At 36.2% G+C, this 20,048-nt stretch overlaps 1 protein-coding gene and 1 pseudogene across 2 annotated transcripts in view; one reads left to right on the top strand and one right to left on the bottom strand.

Annotated features, from left to right (window-relative positions):
• Tenm1 (teneurin transmembrane protein 1) overlaps positions 1–20,048 on the top strand; it is an 850,812-nt gene that overhangs the window by 197,258 nt on the left and 633,506 nt on the right. The gene's annotated exons all lie outside the window — the stretch shown is intronic.
• Positions 16,094–16,460, bottom strand: LOC101597379 (annotated as a pseudogene).

Genomic DNA, 20,048 nt, shown 5'->3' with positions numbered 1-20,048 from the left:
GAACTTTCCATTGTGAAAATACATGAACGCCCATTGTCCCTGCTCTTTTTGATGGCTTATTATGTTAGTTTAGTGACAAGGATATTGCCTAGTGATGTTTGTTTCAAATGTGTACATGGTGAATAGCAGGGTCCTTAGAACTCACTGGATCACACTGTTTCGCTAAGGTGCCATTGACCTAAAAGACTGTCACTGAAGCAGAAAGGTCCCTTTCAGTTTTGATTGCAAGCAAATGGAATATATAGCCATCAAAAAGAAGTTTATGTAACTCCTAGAGTTGAATCTTCAAGGTCATAGTTTCAACAACAGCCCCCAACTCTGGTGAAGATCCCATGGCAGACTGAACCACAGTGGAAAGGGCTCTTGCAAAAGGACAGGCCATGTCACACAGGATATAGAAGTGAAGGGGATGAACAGGTTGTGCAACTTTTGTTGTATGTAACCCAACACTTAATAGTCTTCCCACCTTTGTAAAAATTTTACTTGACAGACTGTACATACATACATGCATATATACATACAAGGTATTTTGAATGTATTCATCCTGATTACCTCCTCTTATTCCATATCTCCTCCTATGAGAATATCTTGTGCCCAGATGGTTCTGCTTTTACTTTGATAGTTTTATTTTGATTTTTTGGTGACCTACTGAGTTTTGGTAGAGTTGTTTGCATTAGCAAGGCTGTAACTCAATTTATGGGATTATAGCACTAAAGAAAATATCTCTTCCTGCTCCTCTAGCAACCAGTAATTGCCAATAGCTCCTCAAGGAAGGGGAGAGTCATGAGTTCTACCACCATCCATGATGGAATGCTAATGGACTGAATCTTGGACTGTACTTGCACAGGTATCCGACCTGCTGTGAATTTATGTGTGCAATGGCCCTATCATACCCACAAGACAATATTCCATTGCTCTATTTACCATCTACATTCGTTCTACTTCCTCCTCTACAGCATTCCATAAACCTTCAAGGGCATATAAAGATATCTCCTTTAGTGATGAGCATCCAGTGATTCCTTATTCTCAGAAGATTATTGAATTTGGAGTCTCTGAAATAACTACCACCCATTGCAAAAAAGCTTCTGACAGAAATTGTGAGCAACACTAATCTATAGCCATAAATATAAATATTTAGTAGCTACATTAATGGTCTTAGTATGCCCAGTTAGCATAATGACAGTAGTGCTTCCCTTTTAGTACCTATGACCTTCCCATGTCATGGGCTTTTGGCCAGGTTTTATAATTCCAGGCAAGAACTCCTCATTGAATTGGCCTCAAATCTAGTAATAAAGCAGTCCATTGCCCCAATAGCAGTGATGTCACAATTATACCAGTGGTCACATGTTGCCTGGCTTGGTAGTACTGTTGAGTAGGACTGTTGGTAACTTTCTATCCTAAAAGTCTACATAAACATTCTAGTACTATGAAAACTAGCCAGCAGTAAAGAAGCTTCCAGCTCAGTGAAATCTTGCTTTCTCTGTCTTGCAAACAAAGCATTTCCTACCAACTTTTTTTTTTAATTTTATTTATTTATTTATTTGTTTATTTATTTATTTATTTATTTGAGAGCGACAGACACAGAGAGAAAGACAGATAGAGGGACAGAGAGAGAATGGGCGCGCCAGGGCTTCCAGCCTCTGCAAACGAACTCCAGACGCGTGTGCCCCCTTGTGCATCTGGCTAACTTGGGACCTGGGGAACCGAGCCTCGAACCGGGGTCCTTAGGCTTCACAGGCAAGTGCTTAACCGCTAAGCCATCTCTCCAGCCCTCCTACCAACTTTTTCTACACATTGAAGAGAAAGCTTCAGGCCAGTTTTCAGTGATCACTGAAACCATCACAAATCATATAATAGAGCATACAGCTTGATGATCATGCAATCTTAACCACCTCATTTTTCAAATAAGAAAGCTGAGATCCAAAAATTAGTCCTAAACAATATCATTTGTATCAGTGACTCTCATTTGACTCAGTCAGCAAGTGAGAACCTCATTTCTTATAAAAAGGGAGTTGTGAACTTAGACAAAATGGCAGGTAATTACCAATATTGCACATCTCTTAACTTATATGTCTCTTAACTTATAAGGTACATTGGGGACATAGGGTGTTTCAGTTACTTCACATTATTTTCTCATTTTCTTTTCTCTACATTTTCCCCATTTTATATGTATGTATGTATGTATGTGCAGTGAGAAGAGAGAGACTGAGAGAAAGAGAGAATTGGTTTGACAGGGCCTCCAGTCACTGCAAGGAACTCCAGACACATGTGCCACTCTGTGCATATGGCTGACCTGGAATTCAGTATGTAGTCTCAGGGTAACCTTGAACTCACGGTGATCCTCCTATCTCTGCTCAGTGCTGGGATTAAAGGTGTGTGCCACCACACCCGGCTTCTCTTCATTTTTTAAGTATTTGTTTATTTATTTATTTGAAAGTAACAGACAGAGAGAGAAAGAGGCAGATAGAGAGAGAGAATGGGCACGCCAAGGCTTCCAGCCACTGCAAATGAACTCCAGACACGTGTGCACCTTTGTGCATCTGGCTAACATGGGTCCTGGGGAATCAAGCCTTGAAGCAGGGTCCTTAGGCTTCACAGGCAAGCACTTAACCACTAAGCAATCTCTCCAGCCCTTCTCTCCATTTTTAATGCCTAGAATTCCTTACTCCATAAACTTGACTGTTAAAAATAATTCCCTTCTGGGATCTAGATAGATTGCTCAGTGGTTAAGGTGCATGCCTGCAATGCCTGATAAAATGGGTTCTATTCCCGATTACCTACATAAAGCCAGATGCGCAAAGTGATACACGCATCTGGAGTTTGCTTGCAAAGGCTGGAGGCCCTGAAGTACTCATTCTTTCATCTATTTATCTATCTCTGACTGCAAATAAATAGATGAGGGGGCTTTTCACAGCTCAGCTTTGCCCAGATGTGGAATAACAAAAATAGGAAAATCCTTTCAAATAAATATAACTTGAAGAAAAAATTGAAGTTATATATAAAATACATAAAATTGAAAGGCAAAATTAGAAATATACTTATAGGATCTCTATAGTAATGACTCTTAGTATGTAGGGGAAGCACTTGACAGGTCTATTATGAGCAGAGTTGCCTTTGGAATTTAATCAAGACACTAATTTCAATTGAAAAATGTGGTATAAAAGAAAGCTCATTCAACAACAGTAAATTAAATTCCAGAGGAGCCAGTCTCTGGTTGTGACTAGAAGCCTCTGGAGACCTCAAAATGGAGAAACAGGCACCTCAGACACATTGAATCAGCAGCTGGAGATACATGTGGAAAAGGTTTTCTTTCTAAATATAGCTTTCAAATGGCTAGGTTTTCTGGCCAGGGAAAAATACTTCGTTGCAGCAGCAAGTTCAATATATGCATACTCATTTCTCATTTTTGGTTAAAGAAAAACAGACTGGCACAGGCTTTTGAATTTTCCATAGAGTTGAGCACTCAGTACAAAAAAAAATTATTATGCTCTTAAAGTAAGCATCTTCAGTTCATGCCAGAATCTGTACATTAATATGTCTCCTCTAATATTTGTAACACATGCATTTTGGAAATATGATGCTTTTAAAGAATTCTGGAAATAAAAATTCTGCAAAGCAACCTAACCTACTTTTGTAGATTTACCAGTATTTCATCTTGATATAAATAAAAAGATAGCTCTAGTGTTACAGAGATTTCTATTATTCTCTGTTATTACTTGCAGGTGAACTTTCAAATTTCAACATTTTCCTTGCTCTGGGTCAGATAGTATTTTCAATTATGAAAACCATAATCTTGAATACAAGCATAATTTTTGTAGCTTACTTGTAAATTTGTAATTTTAATGACTTATTTTATGCTGAACATGAATAATGAACTATCACCTATTAAACCTGGAGAGCACCAGAAGTTGCTAATATGATTTACAATGTGCTGCAAAAATGAGATTCATTATTATCTTGCATTTACAGATTTGCAGTAAAGTAGTGCAAACAAGTATTTACTTTCATTAATAAATTTGCACAGACTCTGTAGGGAAATAGTCTAAGGACAATACCTTTCTATACTACTAAGAAAATTCATACTTGGTAAAAAGAATTTTCAGCATTTCTTGAATTACACCAGAAAACTTGTTCATCCTTTTGAAAGGCAATAAGGCATTTCTAAAAACTTATCTACACTCTGCTGATGGCCCTTTTTTGTTCTTGCCAGCTTGCCCTGTCTTTAAAGCAAGGTCAATGGGAGGGTCTTTACTCAAGGGAGAGACAATTTGAAGTATCCATGTTACTTTTCTTTTCTTAAATTGCCTTTGTAGAGCAAGACATTTATTAATGGGCCTTGACAGATCCTTGAGACTTACCAAATCACCCATGGAGGGATAATAGGCTAACTGTAGATCATGTTTGAACTCACAGCAGGTATTTATTCAGCAACACCATCCCCTTGAATCTGGATGAAGCAGTATTTCTGTGTTCATCTCATGCTGCTCTACTACATCAGCATCTTCTTTGGTTGATGCTTAGTTTAAAAGTGGGGTTTAGGAAGGTCACTGATGAACTTGGGTTTCAATCTTTTTCCAGTTTATGTTTATTAACTAATCAAATTGATTCCTTTACCCTGAACTGTAGATATTTTATTTAAATTGTTAATCCAGCCCAGCTCACATCTGTATCACTTGTTAACTAACCTAGTTCATGTAGATCTCCAAATATCAGAATTTCCATAGTACCTAAATTTTATCTATGTTTGAATATTTCTCATGTAGCAGTATTATTCTTATCTTATGCAAAGTCTATAACTTATTAATTTTAATATATACATCATTTGCATTTTAACACAAACATATAGAATTTTAGCTAGATTGAGAGAGTTATGGAGTGTTCTTGTCAAGTTTCTATCAAATGAAAAGCTTCTGCCACTGCTCCAGAATGTGGGAAAAGGTGTGTACAAAAGAAAATTTATATCTCATTTCCTCATATCACATCATTCTTTTAGTCCCAAATAATATTTTTAGCTTGATAATTCATTTCATTTGACCTGCTTGATTCCAACTTTGCTAAGACATTCACAGAACTGAAATTCCACCTCAAGGAAAGAATTCCAACTAGTGAATAGGATGTTTCCAGTTTCAGGCTTAATTACTGAAGGGATTCTGGAAGTGTTTGCAACAGGGTAATGTGTACACCATTTTCTTGGATTGGTTTGATGGCTCATCAGGTGATGACACTTACCTGTGAAGCCTGATAGCCTGGGTTCAATTCACCAGTGCTCATGTAGAGCCAGATGCACAAAGTTGTGCATGTATCTGGAGATTATTGCAGTGACAGGAAGCCCTGGCATGCATGTCCTCTCTCTTTCTCTCTCTCTCCCCTCTTGCAAATTTAAATGAATGAAAATTATTTTTTAAGAAGTGATCCATTTCCTAAAGAATTACCTTAAAGAGGACAATCCATGTTTGTTTAATTCTTCCATACCATTTAAAATGAATGCATGATTATTATTTTCACAGGACATATATATTAAAGTGTATATATGCAAGTCCTCAATGAGCATATAACTCTTGCCTCAATGAAGCATGTAACTTCAGAATAGTTACATCAGTTACTTTTCTATTCCTTCCCTATAACTCATGTTTCACTAAATCAAATAACTCTAATAAAGCTTATCTCAAAGGATGCTATGCAAACTAAATGAGAACTCATGAATGGCAGTCATACATTGAGTCTGGTATACATTAAGGACTCATTCAATAAACACTATGTTTTTTTTTAATTCTAATTTTAGTTCTTTATGAATACTTGTTCACATGCACTGTATTTGTTTTTCTTAAATACTGTGGTTGGAATTTATATTTTGCACCCCAGCCTTACATTTCAATGACCACATGGGACATTCCTGCCAAAGTCATTTTTACCTGTTTCCTAGGGTACTCCTTCTTTCAAAAGTTCTTCATTGCTTCCTTTTCAAGTCTGTTATGAGTACAAACCCCTTGAAGCTACTTTAAGTATTATATTCTATTATGCCCTTTGAAGTAAGGGACCAGACTTTACTATGCTAGCAGCTATCATGTAAACTTCATTAAACTAATATTAAAACAAATAGATAAATCAAAAACTAGCAACAAACTGAAAAGTATAGAGGGGAAATACTTGGAAATTTTTTTTTCTAAAATGAAATTCTATAGCCAAATTGGAAAATTAACCACTTCTAGAACAAACTTGGACAACTAAGACTGTTAATAAAGAAATTCAGGGATCACTAACTTGATCTTTCACATGAAGAAAAATAATCATTTAGGTGATGGAAGATTTTCAGTGATTTAAAAATGATCAGAAGTTGTTCTACTTGAACAAATTTACTATACATGTTGAAAATGGCATAATTGAGCATTCATAGATAAGTAGAAAATTGCAATCTCACTTATTTTCAGATCCCTTTTGTATATCTCCCTTTGGTATCAGTGCCATAGCCTCACACCAACACAATTGTCCCAGGCACACACTGTCCAACTTCTTATCATCCACTTGACCTAAATTAGTGGAAATGTTCATGATGAGCATACCAGTAATGACAAAACACATTAATATTTTGCTTTGAGATTTCATATTGTACAAAACAATGAAACAAGCAAGTCACCAAGTACATCTATGTCTACAGATACTTGACATTTGGATTTAAAGTGTGATGTAGGAGAATCCTTATTTAATCTGGGTTGGACTCTCCTTGTAATACAATTAATTTAATACCATAATTATACTTATTCAATTTTGCATCATTATTTAGATGATCCACCTTAAAGTGTTGAATTTAGTTGTAACTCAGGACCCTAGACAAATGGCCAACACTATGCTTTGGATGAGTTCTGGAATGGAAACGGAAATGTTGTTGGCTCAAATTCAAAATTCTTAGTCTACTATTCAGTGCCTTTCATAATCTAGCCCAATTTATTATCAGTTCATAAAATCCCTTATACATCCCCAGCACATAATAGTTGCTTAACAAATCAACCATAACCTTCCTTCTCAGCAGCCTTCTTCTTTGTACTTAAATCAAGCTGGTGTCTCCACTCATCCTTCAAAGATTAATTAAATCCCACTATGTTTTGAAAGTTTCCTTTATGATAGAAGTTTCTGCAATGCTTTCTATTTTTTTTAATTTTTAAAATTTTTATTAGCATTTTCCATGATTATAAAAAAATATCCCATGGTAATTCCCTCCCTCCCCACCCCCCACACTTTCCCCTTTGAAATTCCATTCTCCATCATATTACCTCCCCATCACAATCATTGGACTTACATTTATACAATATCAACCTATTAAGTACCCTCCTCCCTTCCTTTCCCTTCCCTTTATGTCTCCTTTTTAACTTACTGGCCTCTGCCACTAAGTATTTTCATTCTCACGCAGAAGCCCAGTCATCTGTAGCTAGTATTCACATATGAGAGAGAACATGTGGCGCTTGGCTTTCTGGGCCTGGGTTATCTCACTTAGTATAATCCTTTTGGAAATGTTTTTATTAGGAATAATTAAGGCAAATTTTTCTGTTTCTATTTTGAGGCAGGTTGGCCTAGAACTCAGGCCAGTTGCCACCTCCTTTCAAGTAATAGGACATTATAATCTTTTAAAATACCTGGCAAATTATGAGTCACCACCTCAGAACTTTGCTGTTTTTTTTAAATAATGTATGTAATTTGAGGTTGACCTAGAACATAAACTCAGTAATTATATTTGTGATATCATGTATGGCATTATTTACATAAAATTTCATCTCACCATAGGCTTTTGTTAAATCCTACTTCTTTTTTTTTTATTTGAGAGCGACAGACATAGAGAGAAAGACAAATAGAGGGAGAGAGAGAGGGCTTCCAGCCACTGCAAATGAACTCCAGACGTGTGCACCCCCATTTGCATCTGGCTTACGTGGGACCTGGGGAACCGAGCCTCGAACCGGGGTCCTTAGGCTTCACAGGCAAGCGCTTAACCGCTAAGCCATCTCTCCAGCCCTAAATCTGACTTTTTTTTTTAATTTTTATTTATTTGAGAGCGACAGATACAGAGAGAAAGACAGGTAGAGGGAGAGAGAGAATGGGCACACCAGGGCTTCCAGCCACTGCAAACGAACTCCAGACGCGTGCGCCCCCTTGTGCATCTGGCTAACGTGGGACCTGGGGAACCGAGCCTCGAACCGGGGTCCTTAGGCTTCACAGGCAAGCGCTTAACCACTAAGCCATCTCTCCAGCCCCTAAATCTGACTTTTTGCTTCAATTTATTTATCAGTAGGCACTAGATTCTGGTTTAAGTTGATAAATGTTATACATGCCTAGATTTTTTCAACAAGATTATTATGCAAAGTGGGAAAGTACTGATCGTATTATTGACTTATGTATACACCCCAGTATCTATGACAACACCAAGTTTTTGAACAGTCATCATGGATCTTTAATGAAGTAATTGATTCACTTGCTATACCTTTGAATTTATTTAAATTTATAGATATTTTGCCTACCATAAAAGGAATTATGAAGACATAGTAGTTCCATGATAGATGAAATTTGGGGGTGATTTTCTTTTTTTATTATATAAATCTCATTTATTTTATTCTTATGTTTTTGATGGGATGGAATTTCAATTGAAATTCCAGTTACAGTATTCTTGGAAGGATGAGTATGTTTGGGGGTTATTTGCTTTTTAGCCGTAATGCAATCAGTAAATCCCTTCCTGATTTAAAATGGAACCTGTTGGTAAAATTCAGTTGGATTTCTAATCCTGAAATCCAGAAAATAAAATTGGGCTTTCAACTAAGTGTGTATTTTGGGAGTACTTTGTTTAACACATGTTTTCCTGTGAACCACTCAGAACCTAAATATATATGCAACAGAGTTACAAACACATGACAACCTCAAGAAATTATGGTTTTATGACATGAAGATAGATTCATGCACTTAAAGCATGTTTGCAAAAAAGCTAGCTAGGTCAGAAAGTTAATATGAAGAAGGATTAAAGAATTTGAAAGATCAAGCAACTGTTAGGTGATTATAATACTTCAGGATTATATGTTGGCTTTTCCAAAGAGTCTGCACACCTTGCATATTTTACCATTAAAACTGCACTTATTAGTCTAAAATAAAAACCTCCTATAACTAGCTTTTCCATAAAAAGCATTTCATAAATATTCTTTATTATTTCACTTAGCTTTTAAAGTATAAAATTGCATCTATTTAATCTTATTTTATTCAAGAAAGAATAGTGTTCCATATGCTGTATTTCATCCAAATGAGTAACACCTTAATCTATAGAAGGGTATTTGAGATGTTTGTATAAAAACATTAAGTACTTTGAAAACATGAAATTCAGAAACCTGGTTGAGATTTTTTTTAAGGATGATAGATATGCTCTATAACAGAACTGTATTACTTCCTTTTATGGTTAATGTTCAATTCAACATCTACCCTCCTTGAGAATTCACATATATACTACTTTGATGATAATAATAGCATCCTTTACTGGCCTTCTTTAATACATGTGATTTATTGCTCTAATACTATGACTTAGTTTCTGATGTATTCATACATCCCTTTTGATGAAAACTGCCATGCATAAGTGTAGCAGTTGGCAGAAGTTAGGGGGTTAGTTTGTAGCTAAAGAATAGAAAATGCTATACATCCCAATCCTATGTTTTTAACCTAACTAGAAATGGCATTAGTCATAAAGAGTCCTGCCTAAGGACTCAGAAGTCTGAATTCCAGCTATATGCACTTCTGAAAATCCATGTGTTTATCTCTTACATTATGATTTATTGAGCTAAGTATAAGGCACAGGACTGAGATTTGGAGATAGAGTAGGCTAAAATATACTGGATATGTACCTTATGGGATTTACAATCCAGTAATGTGGAGCGACGTTATAAATTAAGTATACATATAAATGTAGTACTACACATGTGTTTAATGTGTATAAGGAAAGAGTCAGTGCTATATATGAGTATATCATAGGGGAATTTTAACATATCTGAAATATCTGACCACATTTCACTGACAAAGTGAGGATTCACTAATATCCAAAGAAACAACTAAGCAAAGAGGGAGGAAGAACATTGTAGGGAAAGGGAAAAACATGTACAAAGGACCTATGGTATGAAAGAGCTTGTTAAACTTATGGGACGTAAGCAGAAAAAAGTGGTTGAAGAATGGGAATTCATGTAGCACAAGATGAGATCAAAGTTGCAGTTATCAACACAGACTATGGAGTATAGGCCTTTGAGGACATTTAAATTTCAATTAAAAGATTGGGGGATCTGGAGAGATTTCACATTGTTTAAAAATGTTTGCTTATAAAGCTTGATGACCTGGGTTTAATTTGCCAGTACCCATGCAAAGTCAGATAAATAAAGTGGCACATTTGTCTGAAGTTCATTTGTGGTGGTAAGAGGCCCTGTTGTGCCCATACTCACCCTTACTCTGCCTCCTTCTTTCTGTCTCTCAAATAAGAAAGGAAGGAGGAAACATAGATAGATTTGTGGGGTTGAACTTCAGATAATTGGGATGTCTTTGTAAAGCTTATGGTAGAGGTGTGATACCAAATTTTCATTTAGATCACTCAGACTGCACTGTGAAGATTACATCAGAGTAAACCATAGGAGAAACAGAGACATCAATCAGGAGCCTGTGGCAATGGCTCAGGAGAGTAATGATGAAATCATGAACTAGAATCCTAGCAATGAAGAGACAAACTTCAATAGGAAAGGTGGATCAATAGAAGAGTTTAGGTATGATTTAGGCCTGATAATGAAATGGAATGTGGGCCATTCTAGGTAGATGTTGAAACAAAGAACACTATGGAAAAACTACATTTAATTTGGGGAAGAGTCATAATGGGAAGCAGGAGGATGAGAAATGCTATGAATTTTTATTGCCGTCAAATTTGAATCATTGTAAAGTTATTTATGTCTCAGCTTCCTAATCTATAAAGTAAAAATGATAAATCTCTGATATCTATCCAGGATGGAAGGCAAGTTTGGCATTGGGAAGAAAGAAAGGGAAGTGAAGCAGCTCAATAGCAATGCATTTATTCAGGATAAACAGCGGTATGGAAGGTCTCACTAACTTATTTTGTAAAGGGTCAAAGAGGAACTTTGGCTTGGAGGGACATCGAGTCTCTGTTGGAGCCATTCCATTTGGCTGTTTTGAGTGGTATTAAAGAACTGAAGTCTTGTTATCAGATAGAACAGCCCTAAGTCCATGTACACAAAAACCTGATAATTAATTTGATCAATTATCTTAAGTAAGCAGTCAGTTCAATGAGTAACTAATTAAATCATGGTTAAGTCAAATTACTATGATTGGTGGTACAGTAAGACTTAAAAAAATATAACTCTACACATTATAGATGTATTATACACCCTGCAACTAACCTAGAAGTAATAATTAGGAGGGTACAGCTTTTCAACTATGGCAAGACTCAAATAAAGCAAATCAAATTAATCTCCCTGAAATGAAAGCCGAGCTATATACTTCCTTTCTGAGTAGAAGGTACTGTCATGGAAGTGGGGCAACAGCTATGGCCAGAGACATAGCCCTGCAATGTGCACATCTAGGGAAAAGAAATTATATGATAAGTATTATAATATATTATGTTTTATTCCATTCAAGTTTTTTGACATTTGTTAATTTTGCTGAAATTGTGTTTACTCTCAAACTTATAGGCTACATATATTTGGTCATCAGTTTCATTTGTGCTTGGCACCTAGTATTTTTCTAAAATATTTATGCTCAACCTTACTGAAGTAAATACTGTCTATAGCCACTTCTCAATAAATGTTTATGTGGAGTAAGGTAGAGTCATCATCTAATATAGTCCTAAAGTTCACCTTATTTGGGTTTGGGGGATAAAATGATTTTCTGCTCTTCAACATTAGCACAGATAATGAAGGGTTAACCATGTTTAGACATGACTTATGTAATAGGTATGCAAAATGCAATTTCTGAGTATATATAATGAGCAATTGGGTCAATAATTGACTATCTCAGGAAAAAGTAAAAACTTTAATCAGATCAAACCATAATTCATCCTTATGAAATACTAGTTCATTTATTTTCTTTAAAACTCGTTATGGGGCTGGAGAGATGGCCTAGCGGTTAAGCGCTTGCCTGTGAAGCCTAAGGATCCTGGTTCGAGGCTCGATTCCCCAGGACCCACGTTAGCCAGATGCACAAGGGGGCGCATGCGTCTGGAGTTCCTTTGCAGTGGCTGGAGTCCCTGGCTCTCCCATTCTCTGCCTCTTTCACTCTCTGTCACTATCAAATAAATAAACAAAAAATATTTTAAAAACTCATTATGTATGAATATACAAAAGCTATGCCTAAAGCTAAATATATTTTTCATATTATTTTTAAATTGAGACAGGTAGCTTGACATTTCTATGATTTATTTAATGAGAGACCGTCTCTCCTACACAATATTATCGTTGTTTAATATTTATTGAACACTACTGCCTTGGGTGGAAGAGGGAGTAAACATAAGTTTGTCAGGTTTTAGTTTATACCAGTTATGAACAAAAGTATCAGCTGTACCACTGAGAAAAAGTAGCTACCACTATCTATTATGACTCAAAGAAGGCTATAAATAGAGGGTCTGCATTGTTCAGATTTTAATTGCTGTGACACAATCCCCAACAAAATCACCTTAAAATAGGTAAGACTCTTTTTGGTTCATAAATTGAGAGAGGTTTTAGTGCATGTTCAACTGGCACCAGTGTTCAGTGAGTCAGAAACATCATAGAAAAGAAGGTTCCAGAAGAAAGATGCTCACCTCGTGATAACCAGGAAACAGAGAAAGGAACCCAACACAAGATATACCTGTCAGTGATCTACTTACTTGAACAAAGCCCTATCCACTTGTTAACACATTCAGCTATTAACTCATCCATTAGTAAGGCTAATACCTTCATAATTCAATCACCTCTCACTACCTATGGACTAAATCTTCAACACATGAGCTTTTGGTGATAATTTATATCCAATGCATAATCGAGTTGAAAGGAAGGGTAGATAAACTCTAAATTTGAAAACAAAACAAAACAAAAAGCTGTTTCAGGAATGCAGTGTCAGAATAAAAGATGTAATTTTCTTCAGGGAAGGTCATCCATAAACTTAAACACAAATAAACAGATGAAACATTAAAAAAAAAAAACAGGTTTACAGCAAACAACTAGGTACTCTGGTAGTCAGTAAACATCATATCTAGCTATATCAGGAGATTATGATACCTGAAATTTGGAGCCAAATTTCCATTACAAGACTGGTGCCACACATCAGTCTCTGGGGCTTCCTCAGGCCCTTAAGCTTGGGAAGGATCTTAACCACTGTGCTTTCTCTCTAGCCCAAAGCAACAATTTTTTAAACTCTTATTTTATGTAAGGAACTATTCAAAACACTTCACATGCATTATCATGTTCAATGCATAGCAATTCCGTGAGGGAGGAATTAATACTTACTTCATTTATAGGTAGAAATATGAGTTTCAGAATCCTGAGCCCCATTCCTATTCTGTCTAGACATGTACTATTTCTCCATTTCTGTTAGTAAAGTGTTAATTTATGTTTTCCTATAGCCTTAGCATCTGACACAGTGATTACTGAATCATAGACACTCGCGTTTGTTGGTTGAATGAGTAAATACGATTCCTTTGCTGATCAAAGCCCCCAGCAATGATGTGTTACCTAGGTGAACACATGAGCTCATCTCTAGCCTCTCACATTAAATTGTATCTTCCTACGTTAAATACCCTCCAGGCCTTTATTTCTTCTGGGCAAATGATAAATTAATCCTGATAGGATGATAGAGGTAGATAATTACTGTGAGTATGTTAATATGTCACCCCTCCTACATAACTTATTTGCATTTTAATGGAGCAATTCTGGAGATAATCCTGTAAGACAAAAGAATGAATCTTAAGGGTGAACAAGCCAGTATCAATAGCATGCTGTAGTTGTGGGAGATGGTAAAAGAAGAGAGTGATATGGAGGTCTCATAAATGATAACATTTATGTATTGGACTATTTTTGATCAATAATTTTATGTCCAAATTATGATCTAGTACCATCTTTTCCTTAGTTTTGTATTATATTTGTTGATTATTTGGAGGAAAACATCAAGCACTTTTGGTTAAAGATAAATGGTTACACCTAATACGATGCACAGCACTGTGCAATTAATTAGCTAATTGAATTAAAGATTTCTTATACAGAAAAACTATGTCCAAAATCTGTTATTATAAATTTTTTGTGGTACTTACATTAAGCCATACTGTTTTTAATTTTCTTAAAGCTGAAAAGTTTAACAAATAATGGTATATCTCAGGAGATGAAGACAATATGCCCATTCTCCCTCTCCCTCACCTTCTCCCTCTTCCCCTCCTTCTCTGTCTCACTCTAGGGCAGACTGATCTGTAGCTCACTTTGTGGCCTCAGGCTGGCCTTGAATTCACAGCTATCTTCTTACATCAGCCTCCCTTCTGTGAGCTGGGGTTAAAGGTGTACACCACCACACCCGACTTTATAGCCTTTTCTCATGAAGTCCCCTGTTTATCTCCACATAGTCAATTCCTGTTTGGCTAGTATTTCTTTTTTTTAATTTTTTTTTGTTCATTCATATTTATTTGAGCATGACAGAGACAGAGAAAGAGGCAGAGAGAGAGAGAGAGAGAGAGAGAGAGAGAAAGATAGAGAATGGGCACGCCAGGGCTTCCAGCCACTGCAAACGAACTCCAGACGCTTGTGCTCCCTTGTGCATCTGGCTAACGTGGGTCCTGAGGAACGGAGCCTCGAACTGGGGTCCTTAGGCTTCACAGGCAAGCGCTTAACCACTAAGCCATCTCTCCAGCCCATTGGCTAGTATTTCTTTAAGATGTCGACAAGAAATATATTATCAGAGTCTTAAATATTTAAGGTAGTTCAACTTTCTGAGACATACTGACATAGCATATAAATGATTTATTTTTAGGTCAATGGAACTGTTTTGAAGTTGCTACCTGATGCTATTTATCATAGAATATTAAGGAAAAAAAAACTGCCAAATGAATTACTGTCACAGTGGGGATATTTGAGAAGATCATTTATTCAACAAATGTTTGATGAACACAACTCAGGTATCAGAAACTGAAGGGAACAGTTGGGATAAATAAATGTTTCATCTCCCCAAGTAAGATGGATGGTTTTAGACACTATTTTTTTTTTCCTGCTGAAGACATCTTTTAGAAACTTCTTCCATTTGTCTTGATTGATATATTTAGCTATTCTCACAATAATGCCATGCTTTCTTCGTTATTAACATTTTGTAATAAGTCTTGAAATCAGGTTTTATTACTCCCTTAAGATTGTGGTTATTCTCAATTCTTTGTTTTTCTTCCCAAATTTCAAAATTATCTTGTTAAATTCTATAAAAACATAATGTTAAATAATGTTTTGCACATGTATGGTCACACATAAGAGTATGGTTGTGCATGCATGCATGCATGTACATGTGCATGTGGAGGCCAGAATGCTTTCCTCAAATACCAGCATATTCTTCCAGTCAGGGCTCATCACTGAAGCTGGGGTTCAACAATTCTGCTAAACTAACTCTACACCTGGTATCCACCTGTATCTGCCTGAAAAACTCTTGGTTTACAGACACACCCTGAAAAACCAGCATTTATTTGGACACTGTGATCAAAACACATTTTCGCACTGAGTGGCAAGTGCTTTCCCAACTGTCATCTGCTCATACACAAAATATTGCACTTTTTCAAATGGGTTGGAAGTGGATGGAGAATTGAGGTCCTAATGATGGCTCTACCAACCTACATCAATGGCATATTTCTCCATTTAGTTAGATCAGGTTGAAGTTCTCTCAGTAATAGTTTATGCTACTGCATATGACAATTTAATTTTAACATTTGAGTTTCTCATTGCTTGTATGTAGAAAAACAACTGATTTTCCTATATTGATCCTGAATCCTGGAATATTTCTATTTTCACATATTATTTCTACAGGTTAATCTTTTTGACTTAATAAAATTTTATTTTTCCAAATGTACAGTCAGTTGAGTTGAACCTCTTCATACATCCTCACCAGTAGTGGGGGCATCTCCACCCTTGGTATTTCTGGTGTAAATCACTTGAGCTCTATGCTTTGAAACCAGTTTGATAAGTCTTTTACTAAGGTGTGCATTAAGGGCTGCCTTGACCAGGGAACCACAGATCTTCAGTCTTTCAGAGACCACAGCAGGGGTAATAAGCTTATAGTTGGGAACTTCTTTACAGTTTGTCATAAGTAGCTTTTTGAAACAGGTTTTTGAACTTGTCCTGAACTTTGCCTTTGGATCACTTCCTTTTGGCATTGCTCCCAGACTTGTTGACTAGGTCTTTGTCTTTCTTAGCCAACTTCCCAGCGTCTTTCTTCTTGTTGTCATCCTTGTGTGACATTGTGAAGCTTGGAGAGTCTTTACAGTTCAATTTTCAACACATTTGGGTTTTCTAACAGATAGGCATGTCATTTTCAAATAAAGACAGCTTGACTTCCATCTTGAAAATAAGTATTTTTTTTTATTCTTTTGGCTTGCTTTATTCTGCAGTCTAGGATTCTATTTCAATATTGAATATAAACAGTGAGAACATATATCTGATAACAATTTCTGATCTTAGGAAAACAGTCTTTCAGTATTGTTAATGATGTTAATGATAGATTTTAATACATACTCATTACAGATTGAGAATTTTTTTCTTTTATTACCAGTTTGCTGAAAGGTTTATTTTGTTTTCATTCTAAATGGGTATTATGATTTTTTTCAAGTGTTATCTGCACTTATTAAAATGATGTTGATTATTCTCTTTTACCCACCTTATGGTGTACATGGCACTCATAAGTTCTTTAATGTTCTATCAAATTGGCATCCTTGGGATAAGTCCTGTCTGTTATAATGTTTTCTTTTTCTTTCCTTTTCTTTATTGACAAGTTCCATAATTATAGACAATAAACCCTGGTAATTTCCTTCCCATGCCTACTTTCCCTTTGCAACTCCATTCATCATTATATCCTCTCCCTCTCTCAGTCTCTCTTTTATTTTGATGTCATCATCTTTTCCTCCTATTATGATGGTCTTGTCTAAGTAGTGTCAGGCACTGCAAGGTCATGGATAGCCAGGCTATTTTGTAACTGGAAGAGTGCATTGTAAGCAGTCCTGCCCTTCCTTTGGCTTATATTCTTTTTTTTTTTAATTTAATTTATTAGTTTTCTTTTCAGCAAATTCAGGCAGTTTGGTACCATTATTTAGGCTCATCCATGATCTACCACCACCCATTGGACCCTCCTTGTTGATGTAAATGGGTCGTTCATTGTGGAGTTAATCCACAGTTATTGGTACGATAAATGCCTCTGCATATCATGACCCAACATGTGACTATGACATTCTTTCCACTCCCTCTTCCGCAAAATTTCCCTGAGCCATGTTGTCACCTCTTCCACAATGAACCCTGAAGCTTGGAAAGTGTGATAGAGATGTTTCAGTGCTGAGCACTCCTCTGTCACTGCTTCTCAGCACTATGGTGCCTACTGAGTCATCCCAAGGTCACTGGCATCTGAAAAGAGAAGGTTCTCTAACCAAAAGTGAGTGTAGCATTAATACATGGGTAAGAACTTTAAGAGAAGCGCTTACCAGGCAGTTTGGTGAGCATAGTATATACATTTAGCCAGACAGCAGCAGACATTACACCCGTAGGGCTGTTGACTTCCCTTGTAATAGGTTTTCTGTATCACGCACATATTCCCTACTGTGGAGCAGGCCTCCAGTCCAATTAGAGAGTAGGTGGTTTCCCCCATAACAGACATGCCACTATTGCACCCATTGCCTCATTTGGACTGGCTGGACAAATTTAAAACTTGCAGTGTCCACTGGCAGTGTCCACTATTGTTTATCTCCACTGGAAATTTCTCTCTTTCCCATGGAACTTCATGCAGTGTCGCTTTTACCAGCTTTCTGTCAGCTAGTTTACACCGAGGAGGTTTTCAGCTCAGCTCCAAAAGGATTTCTCAGTGACCTTGCAGCATAAGTATGTGGAGTGTTCAGTAATAGGGTCTTACCATCTATTCCTGGTGGGAAACCAACAGCCTTAGCAATGGTGTATAATGATTTGGGGGTATAAGGGACCTCCCTGGCCAAGAACTCACTAGAAGATATCCCATCACTGGCACTACAAATTTTCTAGGAACAATCTATGGCTTCTAGGTGTGTCATTGTCAAAAAACATAAGTTTCCATATGACGTATTCATGCCTTTTTAGATTTTGATTAGCCCTCACTCCACCTTTCCTTTACTCAATCTCTTCCTGTGACCTCACTTCAGCCTTTTCACCCCCATTAATCTGTTCTTCTACTTACATATATACAATACCATTATCTTAAGTCTCCCCTTTTTATATGTATCATGATAATATTTGATAATTTTGCATTAGTTACTTTGTGTCTGTGTTTTTGATAGATATCCATGTATAATTTATAATGTCCTTGTAAAATTTGAGTTTAAATATTTATTCTCATAGTCTAAGAGCAGCAGTATTACTTTTTCCTCTTTTCTAAAATGGTTTATATGATTGTGTAGCAAGAATTTCTCTGGAATGATTACTCTGATACCTGTGAGAGTGGAAGATGGAGAGATTATTTACCTGGAGACTGGAGCTAGGACCACTGTCACAGAACTCTGGCACCAAGCTCTACCTGGACTTTCATTTTATACTCTATAGCAGCAAGGAGGATTTCATAGCAACTAGGTGAGGCAAGCAAACAAGTGGGGCTTTCCAAAAGCATACATGACAGTTAGCTATCTGATTTTTCATTGCAAAGAACAACTTCTATTTTTTCTTAGCCATTCTCTCCTTCTGACCACTCTGGGGGCACCTTTTCTGGGCCTTTCCATTAAACTAAGCAAGAAGTTGTATCTGGCAATAATCACACTTACAATAAATCAGTACATAGAAAGTGGTGTTTTCTACCTCAACTTGTATTATTTTTCCAATTTTTAACTTTTTTTCTTATGTGAGGGGTATATGTAGTATATGCACATGTATGTGCCATTGAGGTGATGCCTCTTAGACTTACCTGAAGTAGGGGTCACTTGAATGTGAAAGCCAGAGTGGGTGCTCCCATTCATCCTTCTGCCTGGTCTTATATTGATCTGGAGTCTCTTTCTATTGACCCCACAGCTTGCAGTACTCTGAAGACTCTGGTATCTATGCTACCCTGGGAGACTAGGGTAACATGTGGCCACATTCTGTTAATTTTTATTTGGGACCTGAAGATCCCCCATTCTTATACATGAAAGCTCCTTAATGATGAGACTTTCTATCCCTTATTTCTTAAAAAAACATTGTTATTTATTCACATGCATGCATTTTTGTATATATATATACATGTATATATATGCATATATATGTATATATACATGTATATATGTATATATATATATACACATACTTATATGTATGTATATATATATATATATATATATATATATATTATACACACACACACACACACACACACACACACATATATATATATGAATGACAGATACTTGCACCACTTTTTACATCTAGCTGTTCATAGGTAGTTGGGGAATTGAACTTGGGCCAATAGACTTTGCCAGCAAACAACTTTAATCATTAAGCCATCCCCCTACCCTTTCACTTTTAAATATCTAAAACAATTCACCGATGAAAACATCAAAGTCAGAAACTCTTATTTGATTTGAGTTTGGAAGCTCAAAATAATGACTTTAATATATATAGGGATAACTAGGATTTTGATATTGTTTTTGTGTCATATTTGCCAATTTAAAAAAAAAGAATTTGAAGACTTTGTCAATTTCATGTATTATATTCAGTTCATATGCATAAAGATGCTTCTAAACATACATAGGATCTTAATTCCTGATTTATCTTCCACTTTATTTGGAAGAGGGTAGAACTGTTCAGTTTTTTTTTTCATAATGTATAATTATTGATGCTTTTCCTTTATTT

This window comes from Jaculus jaculus, chromosome X, assembly GCF_020740685.1.
Source record: "Jaculus jaculus isolate mJacJac1 chromosome X, mJacJac1.mat.Y.cur, whole genome shotgun sequence".
Lineage (NCBI taxonomy): Eukaryota > Metazoa > Chordata > Mammalia > Rodentia > Dipodidae > Jaculus > Jaculus jaculus.
The sequence above is the reverse complement of the archived record's forward strand: the minus strand, read 5'-3'. Positions and strand labels throughout refer to the sequence as shown.